The 14,244-nt window shown below is 42.1% G+C and overlaps 1 long non-coding RNA gene across 1 annotated transcript in view; it reads left to right on the forward strand.

Moving 5' to 3' along the window:
- The window catches only part of LOC110297099, a 40,755-nt gene extending 28,891 nt beyond the window's left edge, over positions 1–11,864 (forward strand). Inside the window, exons 3-4 of the long non-coding RNA XR_002378248.1 lie at positions 5,461–5,563; positions 11,574–11,864. This is a non-coding gene — a long non-coding RNA (uncharacterized LOC110297099). The remainder of the gene's footprint in view (positions 1–5,460; positions 5,564–11,573) is intronic.
- The last annotated feature ends 2,380 nt before the right edge of the window (positions 11,865–14,244 follow it).

Here is a 14,244-nt window from a genome sequence, read left to right on the forward strand (position 1 = left end):
CCAGATGTCCCTCAACAGAAGAATAGATACAGAAAATGTGATACACTTACACAATGGCGTACTACTCACCTGTTAAAAACAATGAATTTATGAAATTCTTGGACAAATGGATGTATCTGGAGGATATCATCCTTAGTGAAGTAACCCAATCACAAAAGAAGTCGTTAGATATGCTCTCATTGATAAATGAATATTAGCCCAGAAACATAGAACACCCAAGATACAATTTACAAAACACAAGAAAATCAAGAAGACCAATGGGTGGATACTTGGTTCCTCCTTAAAATAGGGAACAAAATACCCATGAAAGGAGTTACAGAGACAAAGTTTGTAGCTAAGATGAAAGGATGGACTACCAGAGACTACCCAACCCGGGGATCCATCCCACAATCAGCCACCAAACCCAGACACTATTGCATATGCCAGCAAGATTTTGATGACGGGATCCTTCTGTCTAGTATGAGGCTATGCCAGTGCCTGGCAGATACAGAAGTGGATGCCCACAGTCGTCTATAACTTGGAACACAGGGCCCTCAATGGAGAAGCTAGAGAAAGCACCCAAGGAGCTGAAGGGGTCTGCAACCCTATAGGTGGAGCAAGAATATGAACTAATCAGAACCCCCTCCCCCCCAGCTGGTGTCTCTAGCTGCATATGTAGGAGAAGATGGTCTAGTTGGCCATCACTGGGAAGAGAGGCCCCTTGGTCTTGCAAACTTAATACGCCTCAGTACAGGGGAATGCCAGGGCCAAGAAGCGGGAGTGGTTGGGTAGGGGAGCAGGACGGGGAAAGGGTATAGCGAACTTTCGGGATAGCATTTGCAATTTGAAATGTATATAAAGAAAATATCTCATTAAAAAAAAAAAGAACCACATGGTTGAGGGCTTGGTTGGGGGTATGGGGAACTTTTGCGAAAGCATTTGAAATGTAAATGAAGAAAATACCTAATAAAAAAATTTTAAAGGAAAAAAGGAACACTATGATCCAGTTTGTTAGAAAGATACAAAACAAAACAAAATAATACAAAACAAAACAAATCCACATGGTTGGGCCCTCTTCTTGGTGCCAATTTTCCATATCATCTCAATGCTGTGATAAAATGCTTTCATAGAACCATTAAGGAAGTTAGGTTTTGCTTTGGCTTATAATTCTAAGAAACAGTAGCAGCTGTGATGGAGTCATGGTGCCTGGTCGTAGTCACACTGTATCCACAGTCAGGAAGCACAGAACAATGAATATCAGCTCTCTATCCTCATCATTTTATTCAGTTGGGCAGTTAGGCTGAGTCTTTCCATTACAGCTAAGCAATCGAAATAACCCCGTGCATTCACACCCAGGAGCTTGTCTTCTAGGTGATTTCAGAGGTGGTCAAGTGAATAGTCATAAGATCTAATCTAAATAAGAAGGTCTGTGACCCCAAGTTCTATTACACATCTTCTCCATGATCCTAAAGGATTTTTAAAGACAACCAGTGATTTTTCTGTAGTCTTCCATTTCCATGAAATACTAATAATGTTTCCCAAAAGAGAATTGTGGTCAACCAAATTTGGAATCACTAAGCTAAACAAAGTTTTTAAAAAGGAGAGAGAGAGAATTTTTCTTAAAACACAGGAAGTCTCAGGACAAGTCCTTGCTCATATACCCTGTCGATCTGTAAATAGCAAAATGTCTTGGCCACAAAAATCTCTTTTCCTATGGGCATCTTGCGAAAGTAAAACTATGGGAAATTCTGCTGCTTGAAACTCCACTAAACAAACAAACAAACAAACAAACAAACCAATCTTCCTTTACTGCAATTGTTCTCACCCTGTGGGTTGTGACCCCTTTGACATAATTCTATGTCCAGAAATATTTATGACTCATAACAGTAGCTAAATTACAGTTATGGAATAACAATGAAAGTAATTTTCTGGTTGGGGTGGGGGTTACCAGAACAGGAGGAAGTGTACTAAAGACTTGCGGATCAGGAAGGCTGAGAGCCACTGCTTTCCTGAGCTGTGATTGGCTCTTTTGGTCTTTCATGTTACACTGTCAGAGTTTCAAAGGGAGCTGTCATGGTCAGGAGGGAAAAGGGTCCAGTCTTCCAAGCAAGCTGTTCAAGCAGCCTTGCTTAGAAATACTTTGTGTCCCAGTGTGCCAACTCAATGCCAAGAGACAGTTATTAGAGGAGATTGAGTTCAGGGCTTTCTCTGCCAGCTTTAACATGAAAGGATGGGGGAAGGCAATCTACAGATATCAGCAATAATTGTATGTCTGTTTTGTGTCTCAAGGGCAAATTAAGAGAATTTACTTCTAATTCAAGTGAGAACAACCAAAGTTCTAAATGCAAAAAAAAAAAAAAAATCCAATGAAAGGACTTATTCTCAGGGACACACACTAGCAGCTGCAGATAAAATCCAAAATGTTCACCAGGTAAAACAGTGGCTATATGGAAGGACCATATATAAAATAAATGTATCCTTTTGTCCTACTTTTGGTTAGTAACTTTTTGGTGGGTCAGTTCCCTCTAGTAATCTGGTATGAGTTTGTGCTTAGTGTTTTTAGGTGTGGGAGCGATAACCTGCTCTCATCTCAGAGTGCTCTTTTTGGACTTCTGTGCCTCTGGGTTACTGAGACTCAGGAGGAAGAATTTGCTCATGAAGTAAATGAAGGCAGGATGGATTGAATAACAGAGCCAGTAATCTAAGGCAGGATGGTCTCCATATCCTGCCTTAGTAACAGTTTAAACAGCATGTAAGTAGCAAGTCAAAGATTGTTTTTGTTATAATAGCATTGCTGTTAATTTCCTATATCTTGTATGAAGTGTCATCTCTTGTGACCAGATGGTAATACACATTAATGACCAAGAAAATTGAACATTCTGTGCTAGCAAGGTGCTTGGTTCTTCTACTAAGTTTTCTATGAAAATATTCTTTACAATATGATTTCTAGTGTCTCTTTAAATGGCAGGTGATACTTTTTCAGAAATAACTACTGATTCTTAAAATAAATGAGATAGCAAGTGGGAGGTCACTCTGGAATACACTGAACCATCAGATGTATTGCATGATGGATGGTCAGGATGGATGGACGGCAGACACTGGCTCCAGAGCCAGAGTCAGCTCAGGGGGATGGAATTTGTGATCAACAGAAGCTTCAGTCTTCAGGGCGGAACAGCAGCAAGATGACAAGAGGGTCATAACCCTTGAGTCAAGTTTTACCAAATTTGGGTCTAGAAATTAATTTGTTCATGGACTTCAGTGCATTTTGCCCCATATTCGAATATTTAGTATATTGCCCCTGGTCAGTGTATTCCATATCTCTTCTTATTTCCTTTTGCTTTATTGGTCTTCTGTTGGTTTTCAATAGCAGATAAAATGGAGGCAGTGAGGCTATCTGCAGAGGCAGGATGACTCTGCAGGTCCAAATACAATCTTAGTCGGTCATGAAGAAATGCATGTGTACATGCTGAATTATGCTTTTCATAATAGAGTAGTATTCATTCTTTTGTTATAGTATTCTTCCTGCACTTTTACATATGCTGGGAATTGCCTGTTCCCGTCTGATGTCCACTCATATAAGAGTGCATATTTATTTTTATTAGAGATAAGAATCTGTCTTCTGTGTTATGGATATTTTGGACACTACTTCAGCAATGTTCAGGATTTTAAGCATACTCTCTTTCTGTTGAAAAAAAATTGAAGAAAATCACAGAAAAATAATCATCAACATAGAGAGAACAGGTTCACACTGGTATCAACGCCTATGCTGCATAAACAATCAGATCTAGTAGGTTATTTGAATTATCGTGGTGATCAAATAATTTGAACGCTTTAAAATAATAATGGATATGATACACAATACTAATAAAGTTGCAGAAATAATCTAAGCCATCTCAGAAAAACTTTCTTCTTCCTGTTTCCCAGAGAGGGAAAAAGTTTAGTTTTTCTTCCTTAGCTACAAATTGTTTGAGACGGAAAATGAAAAAAGCTAATTGTATGAATTAAACTTAAGACACACATACTCAAACAGAGGATCACTCAATCATGCATGGAAACGAGCCTGTGAACAAAATAAAAATGCCCCCCTTTTGCTTTTTGTTTCTGCTCTTTCTGCAGTTTTGACAGCACTGTTAGTGTTGACGTGTGAGCACAGTCACAAACCAGGTTGGGTTCTTTGGCTGCTACAACAGCTTGGTTTGGGATATTCCTTAATTCCTGTAACAATGGTGATAGAATAGCCTTTGTGCCCAGTGTGGACCTACACGCTGTTCTAGTGTTACTTGTGCTGATAGGACAATGCCATGGTAGCAGGTTCTAGACTAAGTCCATTTTATATAGGACAAAATCGACATCATGGGCTTAGACAATCATTTACTAATGTTATGGTTTGAATATGAAATATTTCCAAGTAGCTCCTGTTTTTAATACATTGTCCAATTAGAAGCACTATTTTGGGAGGTTAGAGAAACTATATAGGTGAAAGGCCCTGGTTGCCAGGAGTAGATTAGTAGATGTAGACCAGCTCATTAGTTGATGAGTTCAGCTCAGTCGTTGCTAGCCTCACCCTCTGCTCCCTGGTCTGCCACAGTGTGAAAATGTATCCTACATCACAGGCTCCCTCTGCCATGATTTTCAAGCATAGGAATCAGGCAACCATGTACTGGGCACTCTTTGGTACTATAAGCAAAACTAATATTTCCTTTCTTAAATTGTTTCTGTCAAATATTTTGGTCCCAGCAATAGTGAAGTAGCTAATGTATCCAAACTAATATGGTGGCCATGGTTCCTATGTAGGCCTCCCTGGTTCCAGAACCCTGGGCCCAACACACTGCCCCTCCAGGCACAGACTGAGATAAAAGAAGATGTCACACAATCAGCATTTTAGACATAGAAATTAGTCTCTTTGGAGGAAAAAAATAAGAGGAGAGGAAGTCTGACTTTCCTAAAATTTATATATTTAACAAGTTATACTTGCAAGTATCAAGATCCAGAGAGGTGAGATTTTTAACAAGGGAAATCTGTTAAACTTGACATTTGATCCCAGAATTGGAGGAGAGGTGAGAGAGGGGTGTCTCTTATAATGAGGACTGCAGTGGGAAGAGACACGGATTCAGAGAACAGGGAGAGTCTGCCCTGGGAAGGACGCTTGAAAAGCATCCTGGGTATTCAGAGTCCATGTCTCCCCAAGAGGAACTGCCTAAATATCCCAAGTTCCTTATGGCTCTCTCCTATAGTCTGTGGAATCAAAAGTTCTCATCTCTGTTTACATTTAGGTGTTGTTCCCACTGTTAACATGCTAGTTAGCACTGGAGCCAGGCAAAAACCCAAGCCACCCTGCTCCTAAGCACTGCATATCAACTCCTCCATCCCCCTGCCTTCTCTTTTGAAATGAGAAAGAATGAAGGAGTCCTGGAAAACAACAGGGATACGGTTATCTCTAGGAGAGAAATTATACGTAATGGTGTTTGTTTCTCTAAATAGATGGATGTTGGGCTGTTTGCCCAAAATGAAAGAATATGAACACGTGGAAGGTTTGAGAAAAGTTGTAAGCATTCCCAAACAGCTAGAAGCAGATGAGAGGAAGGTAAGTTACATCCTTTGCTGAGAAACTGTGGGCGTGCAGATAAGGAAGAAAGCCCTACTTCATAACAGAACTCCTATGCTCAGAGTCTGAGACTTATGGCAATGATGTCAACTAGGCAAGGAGCCCTGACACCAGAATTTAGTAGGGACAGACAATTCATGGAGACAGGAGACATAGGTCCCTAGTCTTTCAAACTGACAGCAATCTACAGAGCTCAGCTAGGCCAAGTTTCCAGGTCAAGGAGGGAGAGCTGGACTTTAGGATCTTGGTTTTTTGTTTTTGTTTTTATTATATATTTTCTTTATATACATTTCAAATTTCAAATGCTATCCTGAAAGTTCCCTATATCCTTCCCCCGCCCTGCTCCCCTACCCACCCACTCCCTCTTCTTGGCCCTGGTGTTCCCCCGTACTGAGGCATATTAAGTTTGCAAGACCAAGGGGCCTCTCTTCCCAGTGATGGCCAACTAGACCATCTTCTGCTACATATGCAGCTAGAGACACCAGCTCGGGGGGTATTGATTAGTTCATATTGTTGTTCCACCTATAGGGTTGCAGAACCCTTCAGCTCCTTGGGTGCTTTCTCTAGCTCCTCCATTGGGGGCCCTGTGTTCCAACTTATAGATGACTGTGGGCATCCACTTCTGTATTTGCCAGGCACTGGTTTAGCCTCATACGAGACAGCTATACCAGGGCCCCTTCATCAAAATCTTGCTGGCATATGCAATAGTGTCTGGGTTTGGTGGCTGATTATGGGATGGATCCCTGGGTGGGGTAGTCTCTGGATAATCCATCCTTTCGTCTTACCTCCAAACTTTGTCTCTGTAACTCCTTTCATGGGTATTTTGTTCCCTATTCTAAGGAGGAACCAAGTATCCACCCATTGGTCTTCTTGATTTTCTTGTGTTTTGCAAATTGTATCTTGGGTGTTCTATGTTTCTGGGCTAATATTCACTTATCAATGAGAGCATATCTAACGACTTCTTTTGTGATTGAGTTACTTCACTAAGGATGATATCCTCCAGATACATCCATTTGTCCAAGAATTTCATAAATTTGCCATCTGCTAATCTCTGGAGTTAGTTGTTATAGTTGTCTCTGGTTGGAGCTTGTTCCTCCTGTGATTCTGTTAGCCTCTATCAGCAGACCTGGGAGTCCAGCTCTCTCCTGAGTCTCAGTGGTCAGAGTACTCTTTGCATGCAAGCTCTCCTCTTGCAGGGAAGGTACACAGATATCTGGCGTTCAGTCCTGCCTCCTGGCTGAAGATGAAGGCCCGAAACAGGGCCTGTCCCAGAAGATGTGTTGCCTCTGCAGTTTGCATGCTCACCTGCACAGACTGGTTTCCGAGGGGCAAGGGACACAAGATGGTTCTCTCACCTGCTCTGGTGGTCAGAGCCCTCCAGGGCAGACAACTCTCCTCTGGCGGGGAAGGTGCTGGGATGTCTGGAGCCTGAAATGGGGTCTGTCCCAGAAGCTGTGTTGCTTCTGCCTGTCCCAGAATCTTTGTCACTTCTGCCTTTCCCAGAAGCTGTGTTGCTTCTGTAGTTTGCACTCTCACCTGTGCAAACTACAGAAGCATTCTGAGGAATCTGGGACCCAAGATGGCTCCCCCACCTGTGCAGGCAGAGCCCTCCTGGGCAGACACCTCTCCCCTGGTGGGGAAGGTGCCCAGATGTCTGAGGCCCTAAACAGGGTCTGTCCCAGAAGCTGTGTCACTTCTGCCTGTCTCAGAAGCTGTGTTGCATCTGTAGTCCGTTCACTTAGCCTTTGTAGTCTGTGAGCTGACCTGCACAGACTCAGGATCTGGGGGTTTTAAGCTCTTGATTAGAAAGCATTGTCTTTCTTCTGGTATAATCAGGAACAGAGAGAGATGAGAACACATTCCCAAGGACCAACCTCCATGAAAGCTTTTTGTGTCAGTTGAGGCCTCATGACTTGGGCATCACTAGCACATATATTCACCAGACCATGGGCATTGATAAAGAACTACCTCTGGCCTGGGAAGACAAAAAGGCTGCTCTTCAGACTTGCTGGTTAGCATGGAATGCCTGATAGCTCAACCAGCTTCCATAGGATGCTGTAGGCAGCAGCCCATTCATTCACATGGAGGCTACTCACCAGGAGCTCCGTATTGTACAAGTTAACCCTCCCTACTTAAGATTCTCCTTTAGTGGGAGGCCAACTCAGGGTGCTTGATGTGAGAAAGTTTGAAAGTTTCATCCCAGAATCTGGCCGAGGTAGATGGAAGAGGATATCCACAGTACTGTACACAGGGTGCATGAAGAAGAATCTAGTACCCCCACACTCCCATCTTCACTGAACTGTGGTGATCCAACAACTGCACCTATTTATTTATTTACTCATTTTAAAAATTTTTATTTCCACTCATTAGCAGCTGGTATTATTAGTTATTTTATTTCTTTTTAAACGTATACAAAATGTACTCAAGTATTTTTAATAGTCCAATCTGCAAAAGTTTTATTTTATTTTTAATATATTATTTGTGTGTGCCCACGTGTGTGTTTGTAAATGTGTGTATGTGTGTGTGCACATGCATGTGCCCATGTGTATGTGTGTGCTTACAGAGGCCAGAGAAGGCATGAGCTCCCTTGGTGCTGGAGTTCCAGATTGTTCTAAGTCACAAGATACGGGTGTTGGGAACAGAACAGGATCTCTGGAAGAACAGCAAGCCCTCTTAACTGCTGGGCCATTTCTCCAGCACCGCAACCTAAAATGTTCTGACGCATGCTCACTCCTGTTAACCTAGCACCATCAGAAAGGCTATGAGTGAATACATCCCTCTTTGCCCTTTGTAGCAGGTGGCAGGTGTCCTTTGTAGTCACCCCATCCTGTAGCATCTGTAGTCAGGGGTCCTGTTTTGTTCCTCACATGTGCCTTTCCCCCTAGGACTACATGGGTGTGGCTTTGAATCACTTACTCAACTTCCTTCTTGTCTAGTGCACCAGGAATAGAAAGGTCCCTCTCAAACTAGAGTGATTTAGAGATCAGAAAGTGTGAAACAAAGAACTGGAAATGCAACTATTGCTGGAATAGTTGAAAAGCAAAGTTTGAACTGCCAACAAAGCAAGAAACTCTTCATCTCCATGACAGCAACGTTAAATCAGATTCCAGAGAACTCATGCAGTAAGGAGAACTGCCATTTATGGAAGCACTGGCTCTGTTCACTTCTCTGCATCTCCATCTTTGGGCCGGTCCACCTTCAGAGACAAGCCCTGGCTCTAGAAAACAGGGATGTGAAGACTTCTTCCACCTCAATTCTAAGCTCTATGTTGAATCCATCATGCTGTGGATGTCAATGGTGCCTGATTACTCCTTATGCCAGTTCACAGCCTTCAACTGAATAAACCCACTAATTTCCAGGCTACTATGGCCTGAATGTCCATCTTTCCCTCAGTGCCTGGTGGGGCCCCCTTGCTTCATCATCTTTGCCTTAGCACAGGTCTTTCTCGCTGGCCTGAGTGCCCAGAACACACCATCTTTGCCTCTCCCACCCACCTGTTCTGACTACACAAATCCTGACAGTTCATTTCCTCATGCATCTTCTTTTGCCCTTAAACATTTTGTGCTTAAAAAGTTTTCATGAAGTCGGGCATGGTGGTGCACGCCTTTAATCCCAGCACTCGGGAGGCAGAGGCAGGCGGATCTCTGAGTTCGAGGCCAGCCTGGGCTACAGAGTGAGTTCCAGAACAGCCAGGGCTACACAGAGAAACCCTGTCTTGTAAAACAAAAGCAACAACAACAACAACAAAATTCATGATAAATTATGTTTGTTTCTTTAGTTGTCAGTGTTAGTTTAGGACCCAGTAACTTAAAAGCAGGACTCTCCCATTAAAACTCAGGATCGATGTTTGGAAGATGGTCCTTGAATAAGAATGGTATGTTGACATCTTGACAATAATTCAAAATGAAGCCATGAATATAACCTGTGAATTCTGTCTGTGGGAGAGGACTGAGGAGAAAGCCATGGATTTTGGCACATTCCATTCCATGTGCTATGACTGTATACACTAAGGAACTACTGTCTCCAATGTCTTTACCATAAACTAAAAAATCTGTCATTTGTTCCATAGAGACTAGAAATTTAAGTAATAGTAAGAAGATCTAGGTTGGATACATTGAAGAACTTTGGAGCAGTGAGATTTTTAAACCACGCAATGGACAAAAGAGAGTGTTTCCATGTCACCAACGACATGGAAATTCTTTCTTAGATCATTTTAGACATGCTATTGGGAGACTAGAGGCAATCTCAGAGATATGAAGACGTTTCAAAACTAGGACCAATTTGTACTTTCAAGATACACACACACACACACACACATATATGGAATTGTGGAGTTGCTATTATATATACATATATATGGAATGTATACAGTAGAATTGATATCTATATCTAGATCATCTATATATCTATCTACATCTACATATATATCACATCAATATATGTATATTGATATATATCACAATTCCAATTCACAATTCCACTGTGGAAAGAGATGCAGGATGAAGACTAAGGTACAGGGATGAGGGTCAGAAAACTGACTCTCAGCCAACACTCCATCTGTTTTTTGTTTTGTTGTTTTGTTTTTTGTTTGTTTGTTTGTTTGTTTGTTTGTTTTTTGAGACAGGGTTTCTCTGTGTAGCCCTGGCTGTCCTGGAACTCACTCTGTAGACCAGGCTGACCTCGAACTCGGAGATCCGCCTGCCTCCCGAGTGCTGGGATTAAAGGCGTGTGCCACCACTGCCTGGTAACCTCCATTGTCTTTATGTGGTGTTCATGTTCCTCTCTCACATTTTGTTCACTAGAGTAGAGATTAAATGAAGGCATGAATGACCACACCATCACACCAAGGTTTTCAGAGCAGAGTGGCTGCTCCCAGTTTCACAGCTTGGGGCTGAAATCAACAGAGGGGATTGCAAATTCTTTAGTGGGTTTTCTCAGCTGGGTGGAAATGTCTCCAAGCTAAGGATTGAATCCAGAGAAAAGAGTGGCAGTATCTAGGTATTTCACAGAGGTGAGGAGTTGAGCCATAGACAAAGGAGTTTCCTGCTACAAATTCTTCAGTGGCACGGAGTGTGTCTCCCTAATTGGGGTGATGACAAATATGACGCCATTGGCCAGCCATTTGCCCAGGGTGGCTGCCTCCATTAGGAATGGCAATATGCCCTTTTTGTGTACTCTGAAAGATGCCCAGTGGGGAGGCCTGGGGAGCTACTAAGGCTTTTGTAGAGAGGGCAGGTCTGGGCAGGCTCTGGGCCAGCAGGACTGAGCAGCCACCTGCTGACAAGGCCTTTCTTCCTCATGAACAGATCCAGGGGACTCCATTAGAGAAAGTGCTGCTTCAAGCATGCCATGGCTACCTTTAATGATTTCCAAGGAAGGAAATGAGTCTCCCAAATCAATTATGACACTCAATTAGGTTACTTAGGCTGATGTATCCCAAGTGAAATCAGAGGATGGGATGTGTTATTTAAGGGCCTGCAACTCTCCCAGCTCAGGGCCCAGGGATTTCCCTGTCTGTGTTCTTGTGTTACCTTTGCAACGGAGTGGTTAGTAGCTAGCCTTGGGCACAGAGTGAATGCCCAGGAAAAACTGAGTATACATTTCAGTGCCTCTCTTCCCTTCACATCATCATTATCTAAGCATATACTTGGGGTATTGGGAATGCTTGGTATATACATTTTATATGATGAACACATTTTAAATGTTTTTACTGACACAAATTTGAAATCACACAGGAGTGGGGTTTGGCTTGTTTTGTTTTTCCCAGAGCTAAGGACCAAACTCAGGGCCTTGAGTTTGCTAAGCAATTGCTCTACCACTGAGCAGGCTGCATGGTGTAAAACTGTATTCCTAGCACTTGGGAAGTAAAGGCAGGGCAGACACACAGCCTGGGCTAAATAAATAAGTGAGTTCCAAGTAGGCTAGGATTACACAGTGAGGCCCTGTGTCAACTCTGTCCCCTAGATAATCAAATATTTTGTTTTTCTAGGTGATCCTTTTAAGAACAAAGAAGGAAATAAGGATGCAAAATTACATCCACATACAGGAACCATACAATTGCCAGAAGACAGTATCTATCACTTGCCTCAGTATTTGAAGTGGGCTAATGGGTGACATGTCTGTACAAAGGTGTCAGGGAAGAGACCACCAACCGGCCCATGACAAGGATGTCATCATTGAATGCACCACAGGAAGATTTCCTGTGGTTCTGCCATGTGCCCTCCCTCCCGCCTCCGTCCTCCACCCCTACTCCAATGCCTTTGACGCTAACTCAATGTCCAGGCCCACTGTAGACCTTACCTCTGAAGGAGTCAAAATCAGTGGTCCTGACTCAGATCAATGAAAGAAAGCAACTTAAAGGCTTGACAGGGGATTAAACCCCAAGTCTGATCAAAATTCCTCAAGTTGTGACTTCTAATTTAAAAGGGTTCTTTTTGTATTTTTAATTTACACAGAGACACCATCCAATTGATCAGAAACCCTGTAGCTGTATTCAGCTGCATTACTGAGGCTGTCTCTAAATACTATATTAACACAGTAACTTTCCTGAAAGTCTGGGCAGATGTCCATACTTGCCAGGTTGTATTGAGCAAGCCCCGGCAGAAGACAAGAGTGTTGAGAAAGACAACTTCGGAGCTGAAGGCCTCAAATTTTCCAGAACTGAGGAAACATGAACTTGCAGGCACAAAAAGTATGTACTAAGAAGAATTTTATAAAATAAACCCATTCCTGAATATATTTTAGGGGAAACAGTAGAATTTAAAATTCTACAGTACAATCAAAGGGAAGATTGTTAAAGCAACAGGAAAGAAAATGATCCACAAATTATAGGTAGAAACTTGCCACAGCACAGAGGGAAGCCAAAAAAAGAGAAAAAAAAGCACTGAAATAATATTTTCAAGGTTCTGACACAAAGTAACTGCATCTCACACTCTCGGCATAATTGCACTCCAAGAACAAAGGTTTATGAGGCTTTTTGGCAAACAAATTTGAGATAATCACTAAGAGATCTTTACTGAAGAAACCTCCAAAGGGTAATTTTAGGAAGGGAAAAATATTTGTTTAAAAACATGAAACTAAGCCTACACATGGTTGTTTGCAAAATAATAATAATATTAATAATAATTTTAAAAGCTTTTGTGTATGTGCATGTGTGTGTGTGTGTGTGTGTATGTGTGTATGTGTACTACTGGTATGTAGGTGCCAGAAGAGGTTATAAGATCCCCCTGGGACTGGAGTTCCACGCTGTTTTGAGCCATCCTCTGTGGATGTTGGGGACAATACACTGTTTTCCTGGAAAAGCATTCCTAACCATGGAGCCCCAAAATAACAATTTTTAATTTGATGCCAAAAAAAAAAATCACATTTATGAGGACAGAGAAGGCTATCAGAATTAAAAGTATATCAAGGATCTGAATAGTCTCCCAGATAGATAAAAGAGTGATTGCTCATCTTGCTAAATATACTTGCAAATTTGAAAAGTGGCCATTGAGACAGAAGTAAGTAAGTAAGTTTCAAGTCAAGAGAGAAAAGATGAAATTGAAAAGTTAACAAAAGGGGCTGGAGAGATGGCTCAGAAGAGCAATGTGTATAGGCTGTAGAGGTGCAGAGGCTGCAGCTACATTCATATGGCACACACACACACACACAGAGAGAGAGAGAGAGAGAGAAGGAGAGGGAGAGGGAGAGAGAGAGAGAGAGAAAACCATTTAAAAAAGAAATTATTAGCTGGGCAGTGGTGGCACACGCCTTTAATCCCAGCACTTGGGAGGCAGAGGCAGGCAGATTTCTGAGTTCCAGGACAGCTTGGTCTACAAAGTGAGTTCTAGGACAGCCAGGGCTACACAGAGAAACCCTGTTTCGAAAACGAACAAACAAACAAACAAAATACCAAAAAAAACCCCCAAACAAACAAAAAGAAATTATTATGTGTAAGAGTGTGCCACTGCTGAAGAAGACCTGAGCTTGCTTCTTGGAGCCCTGTGAAATGGTTCACAGTCACGATACCCTCTTTTGGATTCCATAGGCATACACATACATATGCACATAGTAAAAAATAGCTAAAATAAATGTTCAAAAAACTCAAAAGAAAATCTCACCATTCCACAAAGATAAGCAGAGAGAGAGAGAGTGAGACAGAGAGACAGAGAGACCAAGAGAGAATAGAAGATAAAATGAAGTAAAAGAGACAAAGGAAGATTTTTTTAAAATGAAGCCAAATTATATTTCAAAACCACAATAAGTGTAATTGTAATAAATTTGCCATGAAAGCATAAGAGTATCGAAGTTAGATAGCTCAGGTGGCAAAGTGCCTGCCACACAACCATGAAGAGCTTGGTCTGATCCCTAGGACTCTCACTAAAAGCAAGGCATCACAGCATGCACGTGGAACGCCACCACTGCAGAGGTAGGACAGGAGGAGCCCTAGCGTTTGATGGCCTCAGTCGAGCTGCATCAATGAGTTCCATGCGAGAGGACATGTTTCCAAAACCAAGTGGAAAGGATTGAGCAGCACATCTGGCACTAACTTTTGGCTATAAGTGGCACACACAAGCACAGAGGCATACATGCTCAAAATAAAAGGATCAGAAAGTGTACCCAAAACATACACAAGAACCTGAGGAGTTGAACATGAGAGAACAGGGGGAAACTATTCATGG

Source organism: Mus caroli, chromosome 6 (genome assembly GCF_900094665.2).
Source record: "Mus caroli chromosome 6, CAROLI_EIJ_v1.1, whole genome shotgun sequence".
NCBI lineage: Eukaryota > Metazoa > Chordata > Mammalia > Rodentia > Muridae > Mus > Mus caroli.